This window comes from Leucoraja erinacea, chromosome 23, assembly GCF_028641065.1.
Source record: "Leucoraja erinacea ecotype New England chromosome 23, Leri_hhj_1, whole genome shotgun sequence".
Lineage (NCBI taxonomy): Eukaryota > Metazoa > Chordata > Chondrichthyes > Rajiformes > Rajidae > Leucoraja > Leucoraja erinaceus.
The window spans coordinates 29720541-29741634 of NC_073399.1; the positions used below are offsets into that span (position 1 = coordinate 29720541).

The 21094-nt window shown below is 42.6% G+C and overlaps 1 protein-coding gene across 1 annotated transcript in view; it reads right to left on the reverse strand.

The window, feature by feature from the left end:
- LOC129708437 (RNA binding protein fox-1 homolog 3-like) overlaps positions 1-21094 on the reverse strand; it is a 1476502-nt gene that overhangs the window by 1405179 nt on the left and 50229 nt on the right. The gene's annotated exons all lie outside the window — the stretch shown is intronic.

Consider the following 21094-nt stretch of genomic DNA (forward strand, 5'->3'; position numbering starts at 1 on the left):
AGCTGCAGGCTGGGCAGCCATACCACAGGACAGCGACCCCTGTCATTCTACTGGTAATTGGCTAGGGTAGACTGGCAAATTATACTGAAAGGGTGAATTTATAATGGGGAACAAGGAAATGGCCTTACATCGGTAGTAGGGAAGATGCTGGAGTCGATTATTAAAGGTGTTATAGCAGCACATTCGGAAAGCAGTGACAGGATCGGTCAAAGTCAGCATGGATTTATAAAGGGGGAATCATGCTTGACTAATCTTCTGGACGTTTTTGAGGATGTAACCAATAGAATGAATAAGGCAGAGCCAGTGGATGTGGTGTATCTGGACTCAAAAACTCTTTGACAAGGTCCCACACAAGAGATTAGTGTGCAAAATTAGAACACATGGTATTAGGGGTAAGGTTAGGACATGGATAGAGAACTGGTTGGCAGACAGAGAGCAAAGAGTAGGAATTAACGGATCCTTTTCAGAATGGCAGGCAGTGATTAGTGCAGTACCACAAGGCCGGGACCCCAGTTATTTACAATATATATTAACGATTTAGAATTAAATGAAGCATCTGCAAGTTTGCGGTTGACACAAAGTTGGGTGGCAGTGTGAGCTGCGAGGAGGATGCTATGAGGCTGCAGGGTGGCTTGGACAGATTGGGTGAGTTGGCAGATGCATGGCAGATGCAGTATAATGTGGATAAATAAGAGGTTATCCACTTTGATGGCAAGAACAGGAAAGCTGATTATTATCTGAATGGTGTCAGATTAGGAAAAGGGAGGTGCTTGTACATCAGTCACTGACAGTAAGCTTGCAGGTACAGTAGGCAGTGAAGAAAGCTAATGGCATGTTGGCTTTCATTGCGAGAGGATTTGAGTTTAGGAGCAAAGAGGTCCTACTGCAGTTGTACAGGGTCCTGGTGAGACCGCACCAGGAATATTGTGTGCAATTATTGGTCTAATTTGAGATGGGACATTATTACTATTGAGGGAGTGCAGCATAGGTTCACCAGGTTAATTCCTGGGATGGCGGGACTGACAAATGATGAAAGAATTGGTTGACTGGGCTTGTATTCACTGGAATTTAGAAGGATGAGAAGGGATCTTATTGAAACATATAAAATTCTTAGATGCAGGAAAAATGTTCCCGATGTTGGGTCCCAGAACCAGGGGTCACAGTTTAAGAATATGAGTGTTCTCCCCATGAGCTCCGGGTTTCCACATTCCATTAACGTGTGCATTTGCAGGTTAATTGTCCATCATGTGCAGGGAATGGATGTGAAAATGAGATAACATAGAACTAGCATAAAACAGGTGATCGATGGTCAGCGCGGACTCGGTAGACCGAAGGGCCTGTTTCCATGCTGTATCTCTAAAAGAAAATCAAGCCACCTCCTGCAATGCCATGTTCAACACATTCTACACATGGTGCAGAACTTTCTGGTAAAAAATGCATCTTTGGCATTGAATTTGATTGACACCTTGCGCCGTGAAATCATGGCATGCTTATCGAATGCTGCAACATATTTGCATTATTATTTTCTCAGACCTTTGCATCTCTCTATTAATACCCTAGCTGAAACCATGCAAAATGCATTAGTAGGATTTGAGCATACATTCTGAGCATAATTAGACCAAGATTACTTGCCCAGCAACAGATCCACGACATAAGCTTTCAAGGCTGGAGATAGAGATACCGCTAAGAAAACATCTCCTAACCAACGCACTCTATCACAAGCAGCAGTCTCACAATTTCTGCTCTTATCATTTAAAGTTGTTTTTATCCATCTGACAGCAATATGTTTCAAGTGGTTAATATTGCAGAAGTTCATTGCACTTTTGATAATATCAAGTTAATGCGTGCACATTCATAATGCAGTCAACATTTATCTAATTACCAACTCGCTACAGAAAACAAATTGCCCTTATCCTTTGCTGCCCTCCTTATTGAGGTGGTTAGTCTGAAGTCTTACCTTGCTTTTGAAGCAAATCTTTCTGCACTGCAGATGGACGAATATTGCTTTCAATTTTTAAAAACAAGTTTTTTCTCAGTCACGTCATTAAACCTAACTTGCATTAAATTGCAGACTTATGATACCAATCGGGCTTATTCTGTAACGACAATAACAGCTTAGATACAGCCCGGGTAAAGAAACTGAACTGCAGCAGTTTTCTATTTGAATGTAATTTTTACTTCTCAAGCAATAATCAGAAGAGAAATCCAAAAAATCTCTCTCGTTGGCATCAAATTTGAGATTAAATTAAATGGTAAAGTGAGCGACATTCATTGCATTAGATATATACATATAGAAGAAATGAATTGGCCAGATCTCTCTACAACCATCCCCACATTCAACTTTGGTTATTGGATTTTCTTTGTGAAAACAGCCTTCCACCGCAGACACAAATGACAAAGTGCAAGAGGTTAAAAGTTGCTGTCAATCAGCGCGAGTCAGGCTGCACTGCAGGGAATGCTCGGAATAGTGTACCCACACTGCTGCTCTCTGGGAGGCACCGATCTCCGAGATGTAGTGAAGACCTGACAATGTAGCACAGCACGATCTGTGGAGTTGACACGGGCTGCCCTTCATTTATAGGTTAGCGTCAGAAAGGAGTTTAAGTATTAAATTACAGTAGCTCGCTGCCGTACCTGCTCGTAATAAAAATGAGGATTCCTCCCCGCGTCCAGTCAAAGACTTTCACTTCGTGTCCTTTACAGCAAGGTGAAATTCAGTAATTCAGATGCCATTGTTTATTTACCAAAATGAATACTTTCCTTGGAGACTCTGTACACTCATTCTTCATACTTAAGTAGAATAGCAAAAATAAGAAGTGCTAAATCAGAGCTGATTTCAGGCAAGTTATCCAGTCAGGCAGCTGTGGAGGCTAAGTTATTGGGTATTTTTAAAGTGGAGATTGAGAGGTTTTTGATCAGTAGGAGAATGGGGTTGGGAGGGATAATAGATCAGACATGATCAAATGGTGGAGTAGACCCGATGAACCGAATGGCCAAATTCTGTTCCTATTTCTTATGGTCTTATTCATCTAGAGTCATAGAGAGTCAGAGTCATCTAGCGTGGAGACAGGCCCTTCAGCCCAACCTGCCCATGCCGTCCCTTGCCCATGTCCATCTACATTAGTTCCACCTGCCTGCATTTGGCCCATATCCCTCGAAACCTATCCTATCCAATGCTTGGTCCAATGTTTTTATCCAATTGTCTAATGTATCACCAGTCTGAAGAAAGGTCCCAAAAGATCATCTGTTCCTTTTTCCAGAGGTGCTGCCTGACTCGCTGAGTTGCTCCAGCATTTTGTGTCTATCTTTGGTAGAAACCAGCATCTGAAGTTCCTTCCTCTATATCTTATCCATGTATCCGTCTAAATGTTTCTTAAACATTGTTACATTACCTGCAAGCTTATTTATATAAACTACTGAAGTTTAATTATGAAGTTTACCGAAGTTACTGAATATATATTTATTTAAACTACTGAAATTTGGTAAGGTTCATTTTAACTTTGATATCAAGCAGCATTTGAAGCCAATTCATGCACTCAAGTAGTTTGAAACTCAGCATCAACAATGTTCATACATGCTTCCTACACTCAACGATTTGAAAAGGATTTGCAAGTTACCTCCAACCCTTTCAATGACGTCAGACAATAGAGCAACAGTAGGCAACACAAGATCAGTTTCTAATAGAATCACTCATTGGAAATGTGTGAAGGGCCTGATTCAATGAAAAACGTACATGCCCATCTGTACATAGTCTAAGCTAAGCAGCCAATAACATTAAAAACTGTGTATGTAACAAAGCAGGAAATTATACACAAGTTTAATAATTCACATTTTAATCATCTTATATAGACCAACATAGGAAATACATGTTCGATTAGGATAGGTGATGAACTATCATAAGCCAACCATATTAAAATTATAAGGCAAGGTAAAGTAATTTAAAAAATATTCATCCACAAGTCCCGAGACTCAACATTTGTTGAATTGGCTTTTCAGGGCCAGAGAGGTTATTCAACGACAATCATGGTATGAACCCATTTCCCCCCCGGTAATTACATGTGTAAATACAGTAACTGAACACCCAGTGAATGATTAGAGAATTATTAAACTGGTGAATGTTTCATATTTTACTGCATTGCATCAGATTTTGCTGCCGACCTACTCTGCAATGATGGAGAAAGCAAGCAATTTCATTATCATTACAACCACAACTCCAAAACCAATATATTACTTTATAGTTCTGACTGATATCCATTTTATTGCATTACAAAAGCACCCGTTTCATAAAATAAATGATTGTCAAATCTTTTTTTTCCCCCACCATTTGGTAAACAAACAAAGAAACTGATATATATCTTGCCGATTACTATTACAGTATCACCATTACATGACACTATTTTCAAAGTGACTCATTACTTTTCTGCCTTCAAACACGATTACATTATTTTATCACAAAGTTGATGTCTCTTCCATAAAACGGCAGCAATAAGGGAGATTACCAAGCAGTTTTTGCTTGGACGTAACAAGACTAAATCACATAACTGCAATCTATTGATTAAACAAGAGTGTTTGCATGCTGTAAGCCACTATATGACAGTTAGGGGCCGGGCAGCAGATATATTGTAGGCTTAAAAGTTATTTCATCAACTGCAGATTTAAAACCCATTAAGTTTACTGAGTATGCATTGCTAAAGGCATTATTTTTTGTATATGCTGCAGTCACAAGGTGGCTTCAGAACTGGATTCTAATATTTCACTCATCTATTCCACAGACAGAACTTTCATCTTCCCATCTCATTAATTTGCCCCCAAAGCTTTGAAGAACCATTTGAAGCTTAGATAAGGACCAGCAAGTTCCTTGTGGTGAGTGGATCGCCCCTGCTGAGAGTCCCAGACCTCTCTTTAGGATTACTGTAGCTTCATTATTGTTACAGGCACCCGAGGTACAGTGAAACGCTTTGTTTTACATGAGACCAGATAATACTGTACATAAATGCAATCAAGTCTCAAACTCAAGTACAAAAATAGAGTGAAGGAGAAGATACAGAGTTCAGAATATAGTTCTCAGCATTGTGATGCAGCAGTTCCAAAGACAAAGTCCAACATCCACAGTGGTGTAGAGGTGAATGGGATCATACCCCAGTGTGCGGAAACACAGTTCAGATGCCTGACAACAGAGGGGAAGAAGCTGTTCCTAAGTCTGGTGGTGCATGTTTTCAAGTTACTGTATTTTCTGCCTGATGTTTCAAGGTTTCAAGATCAAGATCAGCTTATTGTCACATGCACCAAGTAATGACTTTAAAGATACAGCATGTAAACAGGCCCTTCTGCCCACGGAGTCTGTGCTGACCAGCAATCACCCCCATGCCCTAGCCCTATCCTACACACTAGGGACAATTTACAAGAGCCAATTAACCTACAAACGGTGACGAGGGAGGAAACCGGAGCATCTGGAGGAAACCCATGCTATGATTTGGGTGGCACAGTCTGAAGAAGGGTTTCGGCCCGAAACGTTGCCTATTTCCTTCGCTCCATAGATGCTGCTGCACCCGCTGAGTTTCTCCAGCTTTTTTGTGTAACCTTCGATTCTCCAGCATCTGCAGTTCCTTCTTAAACTCTGGTTATGTTGGCTGTTTTTCTGAGGCAGCATGAAGTGTGGACAGAATCATTGATGGGGAGTCTGCTCTGTGTAGACCCAAAATGCTGGAGTAAGTCAGCGGGATGGGCAGCAGCTCAGCTCAAGACTGTTGACCTTCTAGAGACCGAGTCAGGGGAGAGAGAGTCTAGAAATATGGAAGGGTAAGGTGTGAAAACAACAGATCAAAGGAGATAATGTAAAGGAACTGTAGAATGGCTCATTGTTAGCCGAGGGGAAGGTGACAAGGAGGCACTTGTCTGTGTGATAGACTGGGCTACATCCTCAACTTTGGCATGGCTTGGGAGGGTTGGGCACCAAGGTTGAATGATTGAGGCAGTCTGAACAAAACAAATGGAGCAGTGTTACAGAATGGCCAGCAATCAACAGCTGGGTTCGAAAGGAAGGCTCCGTGCTAGGAATGTACAAACTAGTCTGGTCTTTTGGGATAGAGGAAGGGTTGATTTTTTTTAATCGACCACCTTTGATCTCCTTTTTATCTGCTCATCACGTACATAAAACAAGTGGACAAAGCACCAGAGGAAAGATCCAAATTAGACTATCTTCACATTGCCTGCACGCCGGAGACTCTGAAGTCCTTAATATCATCAAAGGGCGACTTTAATCAGAAACAGACAACTCTTCCAAACAAACTAATTTGGGTTGATGTAGGGTAGAAATTGTGGAGGGAATGGACAGGCAGTGTTTTTTTAGCTTTGGAGTGGTTGGGGTGGGAAGGGGGGGGGAAGCTAGAAAAGAGAGATGGACAGGCAAGTTTTGGTGGATACAGGGGAATGTGGAGGAGGGGTTGGATTGGTAGATGAGCGGAATCATAATCATTATGAATTATTAAGTAAATAATATGTGGATAAATGTGAGGTTATCCACTTTGGTGGCAAGAACAGGAAGGCATATTATTATCTGAATGGTGTCAAGTTAGGAAAAGGGAAAGTACAACACGATCTGGGTGTCCCCTTGTACATCAGTCACCGAAAATAAGCATGCAGGTACCGCAGGCAGTGAAGAAAGCTAATGGCATGTTGGCCTTCATAACAAGAGGACCCGAGTATAGGAGCAAAGAGATCCTTCTGCAGTTGTACAGGGCCGTGGTGAGACAAAACCTGGAGTATTGTATGCAGCTTTGGTCTCCAAATTTGAGGAAGGACATTCTTGCCATTGAGGGAGTGCAGCGCAGTTTCACAAAGATAATTCCTGGGATGCCGGGACCATCATATGTTGAAAGAATGGAGCGACTGGGCTTGTATTCTTCACTGGAGGGTATCTTATTGAAACATATAAGATTATTAAGGGATTGGACACGCTAGAGGCAGGAAAAAAAGTTCCCGATGTTGGGGGAGTCCAGAACCAGGGGCCACAATTTAAGAAAACTTCTTCACCCAGAGAGTTGTGAATCTGTGGAATTCTCTGCTTCGAAAGACAGTGGAGGCCGATTCTCTGGATACTTTCTAGAGAGAGTTAGATAGAGCTCTTAAAGATAGCGGAATCAAGGGATATGGGGAGAAGGCAGCAATGGGGTACAGATTGTGGATGGTCAGCCATGATCACAGTGAATGGTGGTGCTGGCTCGAAGGGCTGAATGGCCTACTCCTGCATCTATTGTCTATTGTAAAACTAAATTAAAATCACCAAAGAATAAGAGCTTGGGTTTTCCCTCCCACAGATCAAACATCCCTGGTGAAAATGAATGAGATTGAGAACTGAGATTGGGAAAGGCAGCACCCCAGTTTAACCCTGGGGAAGCACAGTGGCACAGAGGCAGAGTTGCTGCCTTACAATGCCTGAGACCCAGGTTCAATCCCGACTACTGGTGCTGTCTGTATGGAGTTTGCACATTCTCACGGTGACTGTGTGGGTTTTCTCTGGGTGCTCCGGTTTCCTCCCACCTGTGGGTTTGTAGACTTCTGTAAAATTGTCCCGAAGTGAGTAAGATGAAACCAGCGCATGGTTGGCATGGACACAGTGGGCTGAAGGGCCTGCCTCCACGCTGTATCTGCAAACCAAAAGTAAGCTAAACTTCACAAGGTTGGTGTCTCCATGTGGTGTCCAGCGAGCTTAATGTTGGATACAGCTGTGCACATCTGGGAGATGCATCCTCATCAACAGTTGAACACCAGCAGTTTCCTTTAGCTGAAGTCGTGAAGATTCATTCCCAGGGAAAATATCACCAGCACTGATGGTGGTGGGAGGTGGCGGGACCAATCACAGAAAAATTGAACAATTTATTATTTTCATTACAAGTTGTCATATCATACCAGCATAATACATTTACAACATGTTGCTTGCAAGGCATATCCTTTTGTGTTAAGACTAATTATCTTCAACCTCTTATTTATCATTTTTCTTAATTTTCTGAAGAAATCATCCTTTGCCAAACTCTAAAAAAAAAATCTGGAAATCAGACATTTAAAGTTGAACTTCAGTTTTTAAGTTTCGTCTGTACCAAGCAGTGCTTTTTTTCCCCGTGATGGTGGTAACAAGACACACTCGTTTATTATGTGAAGGAGGGAACAGCAGATGCTGGTTTATAGCAAAGCTAAACGCAAAATGCTAGAGTAATTCAGCGGGTCAGGCAGCATATCTGGAGAAAATGAATAGGTGACATGTTGGGTTGGAGCACTTCTTCAAACTGCCAGAGAGCCTTTCAGACACCCGGCAGAGAAAGAATGAGAACTTCTTTGCAACCGCAAGAAATGCAATACCTGTCCCTTTACCTCCCCCCTTGACTCCATTCAAGGACCCAAGCGATCGTTCCAGGTGCGGCAGAGGTTCACCTGTATCTCCTCCAACCTCATCTACTTCATCTGCTGCTCTAGATGTCAGCTGATCTACATCGGTGAGACTAAGCAGAGGTTGGGCGATCGTTTCGCCGAACACCTCCGCTCGGTCCGCAAGAACATACCTGACCTCCCGGTGGCTCAGCACTTCAACTCCCCCTCCCGTTCCCAATCCGACCTCTCTGTCCTGGGTCTCCTCCATTGCCAGAGTGAGCAACACCAGAAATTGGAGGAACAGCACCTCATATTCCGCTTGGGGAGCCTGCATCCGGCGGGCATGAACATTGAATTCTCCCAATTTTGATAGCCCTTGCTGTCTCCTCCACTTCCTCAGCTTTCGGGCAGTCTCCTCCCATCCCCCAGCCTTCGGGCTCCTCCTCCTCCTTTTCCCTTCCTTCTCCCCGCCCCCCACCCCCTATCAGTCTGAAGAAGGGTTTCAGCCCGAAACATTACCTATTTCCTTCGCTCCATAGATGCTGCTGCACCCGCTGAGTTTCTCCAACATTTTTGTGTACCTTCTTTGAAGTATATTTAGTTTAGTTTAGAGTTACAGCATGTAAACAAGCCCCTCGGCCCACCGAGCCCATGTCAACCAGAGATCCCCGCACACTAACATTATCCTCCACCCACTAGGGACAATTTACAATTTTACTAAGTCAATTAGCCTACAAACCTGTACGTCTTTGGAGTGTGGTAGGAAACCGGAGCTCCCGGAGAAAACTCACGCAGGTCACGGGGAGAATGTACAAAATCCATACAGACAGCACCCGTCGTTAAGATCAAACACGGGCATCTGGAGCTGTGCGGCACCATGCCACATGCCACACTCACAGTGGAGCTGCAAAATGGGTAGGAAGGAACTGCAGATGCTGGTTTATACCAAAAATAGACACAAAATGCTGGAGTAACTCAGCAGGTCAGGCAGCATCTTTGGAGGAAAATAGGCGATGTTTTGTGTCCATTCGGAACCTTTTAGAATGCAACAAACGTCTGTCTACACTCATTTATTAATCGTGCTTAGCTAATGGATAATGCAAGTGAATGAATTGGAACATTTATTTGTTTAGACAGAGTTCAGTTATTATATTACTTGTTAAAGTGCCCGCAATGTATATTGATGGAAGAAAAAAAATGTTGTTCAATGCAGCTTAATTTTTTAATTGATATGCGTACTGGCATCTTTTTGTCTACAAAAAAAATAATCACTGGTACCAAGTGTATGAGGGATAGTTGTATGTTAATCCAACCTAGGGAGACCCGATTGTACTGGTTGCAACACAGGGTTTAAACATCTTATACTTCGTCAAGGTCAGGCAAGGGAAATTGGGCAAGGATTAAAAGTGATACTCCACCCTTCCCAAGAGTTAAAATTAACCGCATTCCCACCACAGTGTGTGTTATTCTGATTGCTTGTTTGAAACAGGATATAATCATAGTACTACCTAGAGTCGTGGCAAACCCACCGTTTCCTGATATTTAATGTTTTTGACTTGACCATCTTTGGATTTTAATGCATATGGAATGCAATATTCACTTATTCTTAATTATGTCATTGAAAAACACTTGATGTATTGTCTCTACAAACATTGGGCATTTGAGATAATGTCAGAAATAGTTTCCTGAAAGTATTTGATTTTTCTCTATTCCAAACTTTAATGTAAATCTTAAAATTAGGAAATTATATTGAATGCAAACATATCAGAAAGAACAAAACTAATGCACGTTTTAAATTTCACTTTTAGTTCAGATGTTAAATATTAATATAGATTTTTCTTATCACCCGTAACCCGACATCATTTATGATATTTAATGCGACACAGTGGCACAGCGGTTTAGTTGCTGCCTTATAGCGCCTGGGACTCGTGTACTAATCTGACTACGGATGCTGTCTGTATGACGTTTGTATGTTCTGCTTGTGGTCAGCACACTCAGTGGGCCAAACATCCCGTTTCCACGGTGTGTCTCCAAATTAACTACACAAAAACACAGATGTTGCAACAAAGAGTAAGTGGGCAAGTGAGTATCAATAATCAGAATCTATCAACATGAATTTGAGTGAATTCACAATTACATTTTGCTCAATTACACCATTTTTAATACTAGTGGCAATACCGTTATATATCTCCAATTTCAAATAATGCCCCCACTACATTCATTTCTCCCACAATGTCCACCCTCCACCCCCCCCCCCCCCCCCTCTCGTACACTCATCACCAATTGCAGCATCTCCCATTTATCCCACCACTCATCTTCTTGCCCCTCCCATCCATATTGATCCCTCTAGCTTTGTTACTCCTCTCATCTTCTCCGTATCCGACACCTTTTTGTCTCCTGTTCACCTTAAGGCTTTGTCACTTACTCCACCCATTTGCCAATCACACAACCTCATCTATATCCACCTGTTACTTGCTGGGCTTAGTCCCACCTCCAACTTCTCTTTTCCAACTCCCTGCCCCCTCATGCTCTCTATTCCTCAGTCTGAAGGGTCCCAAACCAAAAGGTTGGCCGTCCATTCCCTCCATAGATGCTGCCTGACCAACTGAGTTGCTACAGCACTGTGTGTTTTGCTCAAGGTTCCAGCATCTGCAGTTCCTCATGTCTCCGTTATATTTATTTTCTGTCAAACTTCCTCAGTCACCGTTCCACGAGGGCAGACAGGGATGACATTGACTTGCTGTGAACAACAACGAACTTTGGACATCTCCTATTTGAGTTTTCTCCTAATTTGTGAGATAAATGCACTATGTGATCATTCAACTTAGCTTAATGCGATTTTCCCCAAGAGTTAAAGGCAGCCAGCATCATCAAGGACCAACACCACCCCTGGCCACGCTCTCATTGCACGCCTGTCATTTCAGCAACTAAGTTACAGAGAAAGGTTGAACAAGTTAGGTCTTTATTCTTTGGAGCGCAGAAGGTCAAGGGGGGACTTGATAGAGGTCTTTAAAATGATGAGAGGGATAGACAGAGTTGACGTGGATAAGCTTTTTTCCAATGAGAGTAGGGAAGATTTAAACAAGAGGACATGACTTGAGAATTAAGGGACAGAAGTTTAGGGGTAACATGAGGGGGAACTTCTTTACTCAGAGAGTGGTAGCTGTGTGGAATGAGCTTCCAGTGGAAGTGGTGGAGGCAGGTTCGATTTTATCATTTAAAAATAAATTGGATAGGTATATGGACGGGAAAGGAATGGAGGGTTATGGTCTGAGTGCAGGTAGATGGGACTAGGTGAGAGTAAGTGTTCGGCACGGACTAGAAGGGCCGAGATGGTCTGTTTCCGTGCTGTAATTGTTATATGATTATATGGAAGAAGGTACAAGAGTCTGAAAACCATGACCATCTCCAGGTTGAAGAGCAGTTTCTTCCCAACAACCATCAGGCTCTTGAACACTACAAAACACCAACTGAGTGTCTAATGTCTTGGGTGCACTAGAGGCATCAGTCTTTTGTTTTGCATTAATATTAGGTTTGAGTTTATTGAAGATTTGTGGTATGTTTATTATGTTATCTGTTTGCGGTGTTTACAGACCTGCAGTGCTGCTACAAATAAGAATATCATTGTTTCCCGCTGTGGTACATACGAAACACTGAAGAAGGGTCCTAACCTGAAACATCACCTATCCATGCTCTCCAGAGATGCTGCCCGAATCATTGTTGAACCAGCACTATGTGTCCTTTTCTGTAAGCCATCACTGCAATTCTGTGTTTCGACATTATGACAATTAAATCCTCTTGATTTATTTGACAAACTCGTTACCCTTTCTATTCTACTGTCAATATTCCTGCCAGCCTTTCGTCTACTCCTATTGTAAAGTTAGCCACTGCCCGTTATATGATGGTCTTTTTAATTGCCCAGCCCGACCCATCCTTTCCTGCACGGGTGCCTGAGACTGAACAGATTCTGCACGGATTGCTCGCCATCGCGGGACCTAGCTCATTGTGACCCTCGATAGTGTGTCAATCAACTAAGCTGCACTTAATCCGACTAAACTCACTTTTTACTTGATGTCCGCTTGTGTTCCCATAAATTAAAATATTGTAGCAGTGACTCATTCCAACCCTATAGTCTGGAGTTGCCAATCAATGCCACTTTAACATGCATGATGCGCAGCAAAATAAATACATGGATAAATAAAGGTGTGTTTTTTGCTGTTCTTTTTCACTTGATTAGTATGTACCATAGATTTGTATGCCTAACTTCAGAGCACTTTAGACTTTAGAGCTACAGCACAGAAACAGGCCCTTCCGCCCACCAAGTCCATGCTGACCAGTGATCACCCCATACATTAACATTATCCCAAACACTAGGGACAACTTACGATTTTACCAAAGCCAATTAACCTAAAATCCTGTATTTCTTTGGAATGTGGGAAGAAACTGGAGCAAAACCCACGTGGTCACAAAAAGAATGTACAAACTCCGTACAAACAGCACCCGTGGTCAGGATCGAACCCAGATCTCTGACTCTACCGCTGTGCCACCGTGACGTCCTCTTGCATATCTTGAGGAGATTACCCTGACAGAGCCTTGGCATCGACTGCACTAGCTTCAGTGCATCTGTCAGCACATACTCCTGCAGTCTGGAATGGGTCAGTTGGCAACATTCTCAAGATAGATTATTGCAACAATACTCAAATAATCACCTTTAATATAATATTTAGTTTACTTTTATTATTATTGTCACCCATACTGAGTCACAGTGAAAAGCTTCTGCTATTCAGTCAAAGCAAAGACATAACATGATTACAATCAAGCCATCCTTCAGTGCACAGAGAAAGGAGAAAGGGTGCAACATTTAGTGCAAGATTGTCTGATAAAGTCTGATAAAAGATAGTTCGAATGTCTCCAGTGAGGTAGATGGGAAGTCAGGACCGCACTCTAGCTGGTGAGAGGACACTTCAGCTGCCCGATAACAGCTGGGAAGAAACTGTCCCTGAAACTGCAGGTATGCATTTTCAAACTTCTGTACCTCTTGTCTGCTGGGAGAAGGGGGAAGAAGGAGTGACTGGGGTGAGACTGGTTCTTGATTATGCTGGTGGCCTTGCCGAGGCAGCGCAAAGTGTAGATGGAGTCAATAGAAGGAATGTTGGTTTGCATGAAGGTCTGAGCTGCGTCCATAACTCTGCAATTTGTGGTGGTATTGGATGGAGCTGCACCTTGCCTATCAGGATTTTCCATATTGCAGAGATACTTTTTATCCTTTTATTGGTGTGTGAAGTTCCATAGTCTCTAATTTCTCCTTTGTGCTCCCTCTCTTGATATTACAAACATGCATGCGAGGCAAACATTGTGGCTTGAAGGGCCCATTCCTGTGCTGAGCTGTTCTACGATCTCTGAAGTATTTCTAAATCAATGTGGCGACACTCCCCACCAAACAGCTGCTTAGAGTTCACAAAGAAAACATGAACGTACCACTTTAACGAATGCACTTTGAGCATTCAGAATGAGGGGAGTCAATAGTATTTAATTGTGATATGTACCTGTACTACCAATGGAATATGTACATTCTTATTTCCAGCAGCTTAACAGGCCCGTAAACACAATATCCACATAAATACAATCACCAAAGAATTAAATAAATCAATAACCATGATGCTAGTGCAAAAGAATGTCTGAAGTTCAACCAAAGACACAGTCCATAGAAGATTCGGGTGGCACAGTGGTAGAATTGCTGCCTTACAGCATCAGGGGTCCGGGTTTGATCCTTACTACAGGCACCGCCTGCACATAGTTTGCCCGTCCTCCATCCCTCTGACCCCATAGCGGAGGGGGGAGATGGGAGGGGGAGTGGTGGGGAGGGTGGGGGGGGGGGGGAAGAGGATCAATGACAACACTGGCTGTCTTTTTCAGGCCATTTTAATAGGCAGGCGGATCAGGGTACATAGTTCTAAACTGTGGACTTTTGAAATCTACACTTCAAACAGAGTTAATTGGTGTTAAGCTTTAGATCCCAGCTTCAAATAAAAGTGAAAGAAAGACGAACAAAGCAAAACCGAATAACATGTCCAGAAACAAGTAATTAAATATCTATTAGGAAGCACAATTGCACTCCGTACATATTAAAACATTTTTCCTGCTATTAGTTTCCTATTGCCGAGTTTAGTTTAGAGATACAGCACAGAAGTAGGCTTTTCGGCCCACTGAGTCCACACCGACCAGCGATCCTCGCACATTAACACTATCCTGCACACACTAGGGACAATTTCCATTCATACCAAGCCAATTAACCAAAGATCTCGGAGAAAACACACGCGGTCACGGGGAGAACAGACATACTCTGTACAGACAGCACCCGTAGTCGGGATCGAACCTGGTTCTCCACTCTACCGCTGCGCCACCGTGCCGCCCTGGTTTAGGTTTATTGTTACATATACAGAAGTAGAGTCATACAGCATGGAAACAGGCCACGCTGACCAACATGCCCCATCTACACTAGTCCCACCTGCCTACATTTGGCACATATCCCTCTGCACCTATCCTATCCATGTAAGTGTCTAAATATTTATTTCAAACTTTGGTGTACCAAGGTAGTTCAGTTTAGTTTATTTTCATGTTTACTGAGGTACAGTGAAAAGCCTTTTTGTTGCATGCAGTCAGCAGGCAGACTGTACACGATGGCAATCAAGCTGCCCACAGTGTACCGATACAGGATAAAAGCAATAACATCTAGTGCTGTTGGAGTAGAGGTTTAGAAGAGTGGAGCGATTGTAATAAATGATGGCAGACCCGTTTCTGGGAGCAGCATGTAGCGAGTCGCATGCCTTGGATACCATCCAATGACCAGCTTGGTTTTGTCTACGATCCATCATGGTCAGGTAATACTATACATAAATACAATCAAGCCAATCGCAAGAATAGGTGGAGCAAAGGCGAAGATACAGAGTGCAGGATATAGTTCCTAGCATTGTAGTGCATCAGTTCCAGACACAAAGTCCAATGACTGCAATGGGGTCGACCACAACATAGCACAGAGGTGTTGCAGTTCCAAAAACAAAAAAATGTTTTTTTTTTAAATAAATGTGATTTTATTTTTGTTTGAACTCAATGTCCTTAAAAAGAAAATCAGAATTATAGCAAGGATGTGAATCACAGGACTATATAACTTTTAGTTATTCGTTCAGTAACCATTACAGTGTCCTGCAGAGAGTCATCTAACCCAACTAGCAGCACTCCATGTCCAGTTCAACTTCAGCAGAGTCACAGTGACAAAGCTTTTAGTAGCTCAGTGTTCTTCCAAAAGCTAAATGAAAGCAGGTCATGATGTATGGTCGAGACACAAAGGAACACATTAAATGTTGTCTTCTAATCTTTGGCTTCAGATGACATTCACAAATGATTGGAACTGCATTGTTCACACAGTTTGTGAACCCTTCTCCCTTATTCGCTTACAAATATTCCTCATTTTCATTGACGACTCAACATTCAGCCAAATTGACTTTCATATGTAGGTAGCATTGTGTTTGCTTGTAAATGGCAACCTATTACGAGAACTATTTCCCCACCAATAACAAAGATCTTTTTTTTATTGTTGCACACTTGACTTGTGACATTCATACGTTTAAGATTTTGTTTTTCGATTGTATGCAATTCACAATTTGCAAAGGAAACTGCTTTGCAAAGTGTCCTTATTTTAAATCTCTCGTCTCGGACACTTAGATTGAACAATTTTTCTTTCAATAAACAAGGTCACAAAGTACAACTCAAAAATAAATTTCAGTGCCAATAAAATATCAGTGGCATTAAATAAAATCAGTAAGGTAAGGAGTTTAGAGATACATCGCGGATACAGGCCCTTCAGCCCACTGAGTCCATGCCGAGCACTCTTCCAATATCCTACACACATTAGAGACAATTTACAATTTTATCAAGCCAATTAACATACAAACCTGTACGTCTTTGGAGCGTGGGTGGAAACCGGAGCACCCAGAGAAAACCCACGCAGGTCACGGGGAGAATGTACAAACTCCGCATAGGCAGCGAGTCAGGATCGAACTCGGGTCTCTGGCGCAGTGGCGCAGTGTCTCACCGTGTCCCGAATCAGTAGGATGGAAAAGAAATGTTCTGAAGGCATAGTCGGAAGAAGAGTCTCATCATGAATCATCATCTGTTCATTTCCCTCCACAGATGCTGCCTGGCCCACTGAGTTCCTCCTGCACTGTTTTTCACTGAAGATTCCAACATCTGCTGTTCCTTGTGGTCTCCATATGGCAATGATAATGGTTATTGGTGTGTGTTGCTCAATTCTGTTCATAAATGTTATTACAATCCATCCAGTATTGGGGCGACAATGCCTTACAGCGCCAGAGACCTGGGTTCGATCATGACTATGGGTGCTGTCTGCATAGTTTGTATGTTCTCCCCGTTACCACGTGGGTTTTCTCTGGGAACACTCTAAAGACAGATTTGCAGATTAATTGGCTTCAGTAAAATTGCAAATTGTCCCTAGTGTGTAGGATAGTGCGAATGTACGGGATGATCGCTCATCGGCGTGGACTCTGTTGGTCGAAGGGCCTGCTATATTCCACGCTATATCTCCAAATAAAGAGAAGTCACCTATATGCCAATCACTCCCCCCTCACCTGTATCCACCTATCACCTGCCAGGCTTTGTCCCACCCTTCCTCTCCTTTCCAGCTTTTTCTCCGCTACTTGAATCAATGTGAAGTAAGATCCCAATCTGAAACATCATCTGTCCATTCCTTCCGCAGGTCCTGCAGAACCACTGAGTTCCTCCAGCGTTTTGTAAAAGTTCTGGTGCTTCGCACATTGCACTGACTTTAAAGTTCAAAATGAAGGTTATTTCAGTCAATACATTGCCACAGTTCAGTCAGAGGTGTTGTGCGAACACTCCTTTCAAAAGCCGCCCTCCATTTCCCCATTCCTGCCACCACAGACCACAAGAAGCATTGCAAGGGGCGGGGGGGGGGGGGGGGTCAATCAAATCAAAGCTACTGTCTTACATCTGACAGTTCAAACCTTCCCACACTTTGCTCAGAGCACAAAATCTCTTTGCCTCTACTGTAGTCTCAGAAATTTTAGCTGTACCCCTGGGAACTGACTAATTCCAGACTTTTAAAAGGACCTTTATTGATCCGCTTCTTATTATCCAATTCTCCACAGGTTAATAAATCAATGCCTTTTTTTTCCCCTCTCTTACTCCAGTCATGGAATGGTTTGGGAACTAAATAAACGGTAGCAGAATCCGAGGCAACTGTACTTAAATATTCAATGATCATGAAAGCACATGACAATATAAACGAATCCCCTGAACAGTCTTCCGTGTCAAGTCAGCAAGATCCTCAACTAATGATTGAACTAAGTAGATTGACTCACTGTATACACTGAATTTCAAATGCAGTAGGATCATGTTAATATGTGGAGATCGCTGGTCGGCGCAGACCCGGTGGGCCGAAGGGCCTGTTTCCGCGCTGTATCTGTAAACTAAACGTACAAACTCCATACAGACAGCACCTGTGGTCAGGATCGGGCCTGGGTCTTTAGAAAGGTTTTTGATTTATTTTTGTTCAAATTAGCAATGATTGGAAGACTTTGTATTCTTGACTTACCATTTGCAAGCATATATTGTGGAATTAGATTAGATAACATTGAGAGTTTAATCGATGATTTGTACATAAAAGATTTTGACCCTATGTCAGTTCAGCCAATAATAAATGTAAACAGCCTACCTTAATAGATCGTTCACAATCAATTTACCAGACAGCTTTTATTCAAAAAGTTAAATTACTTTGGTTTCATAGAGATGGAATGAGCCAAATTTGGTAGCCTGTGAAAATATGATCACGAGGCACCGTGTGATTAACCAGCTAGTGTTCAGTGTGATGCAGCCAGTATTAACACAATGATGCTGATAATTATAGTCAAGAGTGTTTTATTGTCATTGGCAACGGAACAATGAGATTCTTACTCGCTGCAACTTAGCAGGCCCATCAGCACAACAGCACAAATATATAACAATCAAAAATACAATAAAGTTTACTCAGAGGGAGGTGAATATATGGAACGAACTGCCAGTGGAGGTAAATCATTGGCTCTGACCTCCCTACCATCGAGGGGATCTATCGCAGTCGCTGCCTCAAAAAGGCTGGCAGCATCATCAAGGACCCACACCATCCTGGCCACACACTCATCTCCCCGCTCCCTTCAGGTAGAAGGTACAGGAGCTTGAAGACTGCAACGTCCAGGTTCAGGAATAGCTACTTCCCCACAGCCATCAGGCTATTAAACTCAACTCAAACAAAACTCTGAACATTAATAGCCCATTATCTGTTTATTTACACTTTATCTGTTTATTTATTCATGTGTGTATATATTTACAGTATATAATGGGAAATGGACACACTGATCTGTTCTGTATTCATGCCTACTATATTCTGTTGTGCTGAAGCAAAGGAAGAATTTCATTGGCCTATCTGGGACACATGACAATAAAATCTTGAAATGTCAGAGGTTATGTGGAGAAGGCAGGAGAATGGGGTTCGGAGGGAGAGATAGATCAGCCATGATTGTATGGCTGAGACTTAATGGGCCGAATGACCTAATTCTACTATCACATGACATGATCTATAAGTAAGACAAAGTTGTGGATAGGTTGATACAGGCGAGGGGATGATTGGCAGACGGGTGGAGTAAGTGGCAAAGACTAGAGATGAAAAAAAGACAAAAGGGTGTCAGAAATGAGGGAAGAGGAGTGAAATGTCGAGCTGGAACTAGCTTCACGCTGCCTCAGCAAGGCCACCTGCATAATCAAGGACCAGTCTCACCCCGGTCACTCCCACTTCTCGCCTGTCCCATCAGGCAGGAAGTACAGAAGGGTGAAAACACATACCGACAGATCCTGGCACAGTTTCTTATCGGCTGTTATCATGCAACTGAACTGTCCTCTCACCAACTAGAGAGCCGTCCTGACCTACCATCTACCTCATTGGAGCCCCTTGGACCATCTTAAATCGGACTTTACTGCACCATCTTGCATTTTCGTTATTAGCTTTATCCTGTATCTGTACACTGTGGACAGCTTAATTGTGATCATGAATAATCTTGCCGCTGACTGGATGGCAGGCAACCTAATGCTTTTCACTGACCTTGGTAAACCTGACAATAAACACAACTAAACTAAAACCAAGGGATATAGATGGACGGGGATGGGGAGGGGAATGTTGGGATGAATAAATGGGAAATATGGGATGAGGTGAAGCTTTTCGCTTTGACTTCCTGTTACGGTGTTTCAAGTATGTGATTCTTTTGAACAGTGGTTGTATAGGCATGCAGGGAATTATGTAATGAGGATGTGTGACTTACTACAGGGCTTCTGTACAAAACGATGGTTCCCAGACAGTGGTTATTACAGATGCATTTGTAGCATGAATAGGGTGTAGCCAGAAACACAGATTGAAAGTGGTTATCTGCAGGAGACTGTGCCCTCCCCGGATATTAAGCAATCAATTCTCCTTGCTGCCCTTTGACCAGGAGACGTCTAAGCGAGGTGTTTGCACCACTGTGATGATATCCTCACTGAAACACTCCACTTGCAGCAACCACAACTGTAGCTGCATTGTTAGCGGTCGCCAGGGCGACTGCAGGGATAAACATTTGTCTGTCTAGCTCTTTTCACTCTAGAACTGGAAATATTTACAACAACTTGCAATTTGCCGCCCACATTTGTACGAGAAAGGTCATCCGCACTCTTCGTTCAACGGGAACCAACATTTTATTATTTTCCCTGTCAACTGACAGCTTGCAAGATTGCAGTCGTACAAAGGGATGGCACGGTAGCACAGCGGATCGAGCCGCTGCCTCACGGAGCCACAGACACCAGTTCGACCCTAACCTAGGGTGCTGTCTATGTAGAGTTTGCACATTCTCCCTGCGTCCGGGTGGGTTCCTCCACACATCCAACAGACCCCACGGGTTTGTATATTAATTGGCCTGTAAAATTGTGTAGGATAGTGGATGTGAAAGTGGAATAACATGGAACAAGGGTGACCGATAGTCAGCGTACACTCAGTGGGCCGAGGGCACTGTTTCCATGCTATAACTTCCAATCAATCATCAAACTATGTTCATATATCAGTTGTGCTGCTGCAAGAAAGAAATTCATTTTTTGTTTCAGGACATATAACAATAAAACATTTGTTACTCTCGACTCTCTTGAAATATATATCTTGAAGATGGTTGGATTTGAATCACACTTCATTACAGAGCCTCAAGGTGGGACTTTGGTTTACAGCGCCGCCTATTTTTCAAGTTTAATCATTCTTTTGATTGTTGTGATACTGTGTGCACATAATAAACAAGATTTGAGTTGCTTTGCAAGAAATGTAATTCTCTTGGCAAAGTGACAAAGCAGAATAGCCTTTCACAAGGGGAACCAGAAACATAGCAGTGCAGTAAATATTTTACAACACATAAGTAAAAGCACTTCAGATGCTTTTAGAAAAGGTTTGATGGCTGTAGTACAAAACTAAAATAAAAATACCACCTTCAGAATGACTGATTAAAAATCAGAACTGCTCTTACACTGTTATTTCAACCCACATGAAGTATATCTCAACGTCTAATTTACTTAGGTTAACATTAACACCCACTATCATTCAGTAAATGGCAATGCTTACATCGTGGTATTTCTGAGGTCCAAACAGGGAAAC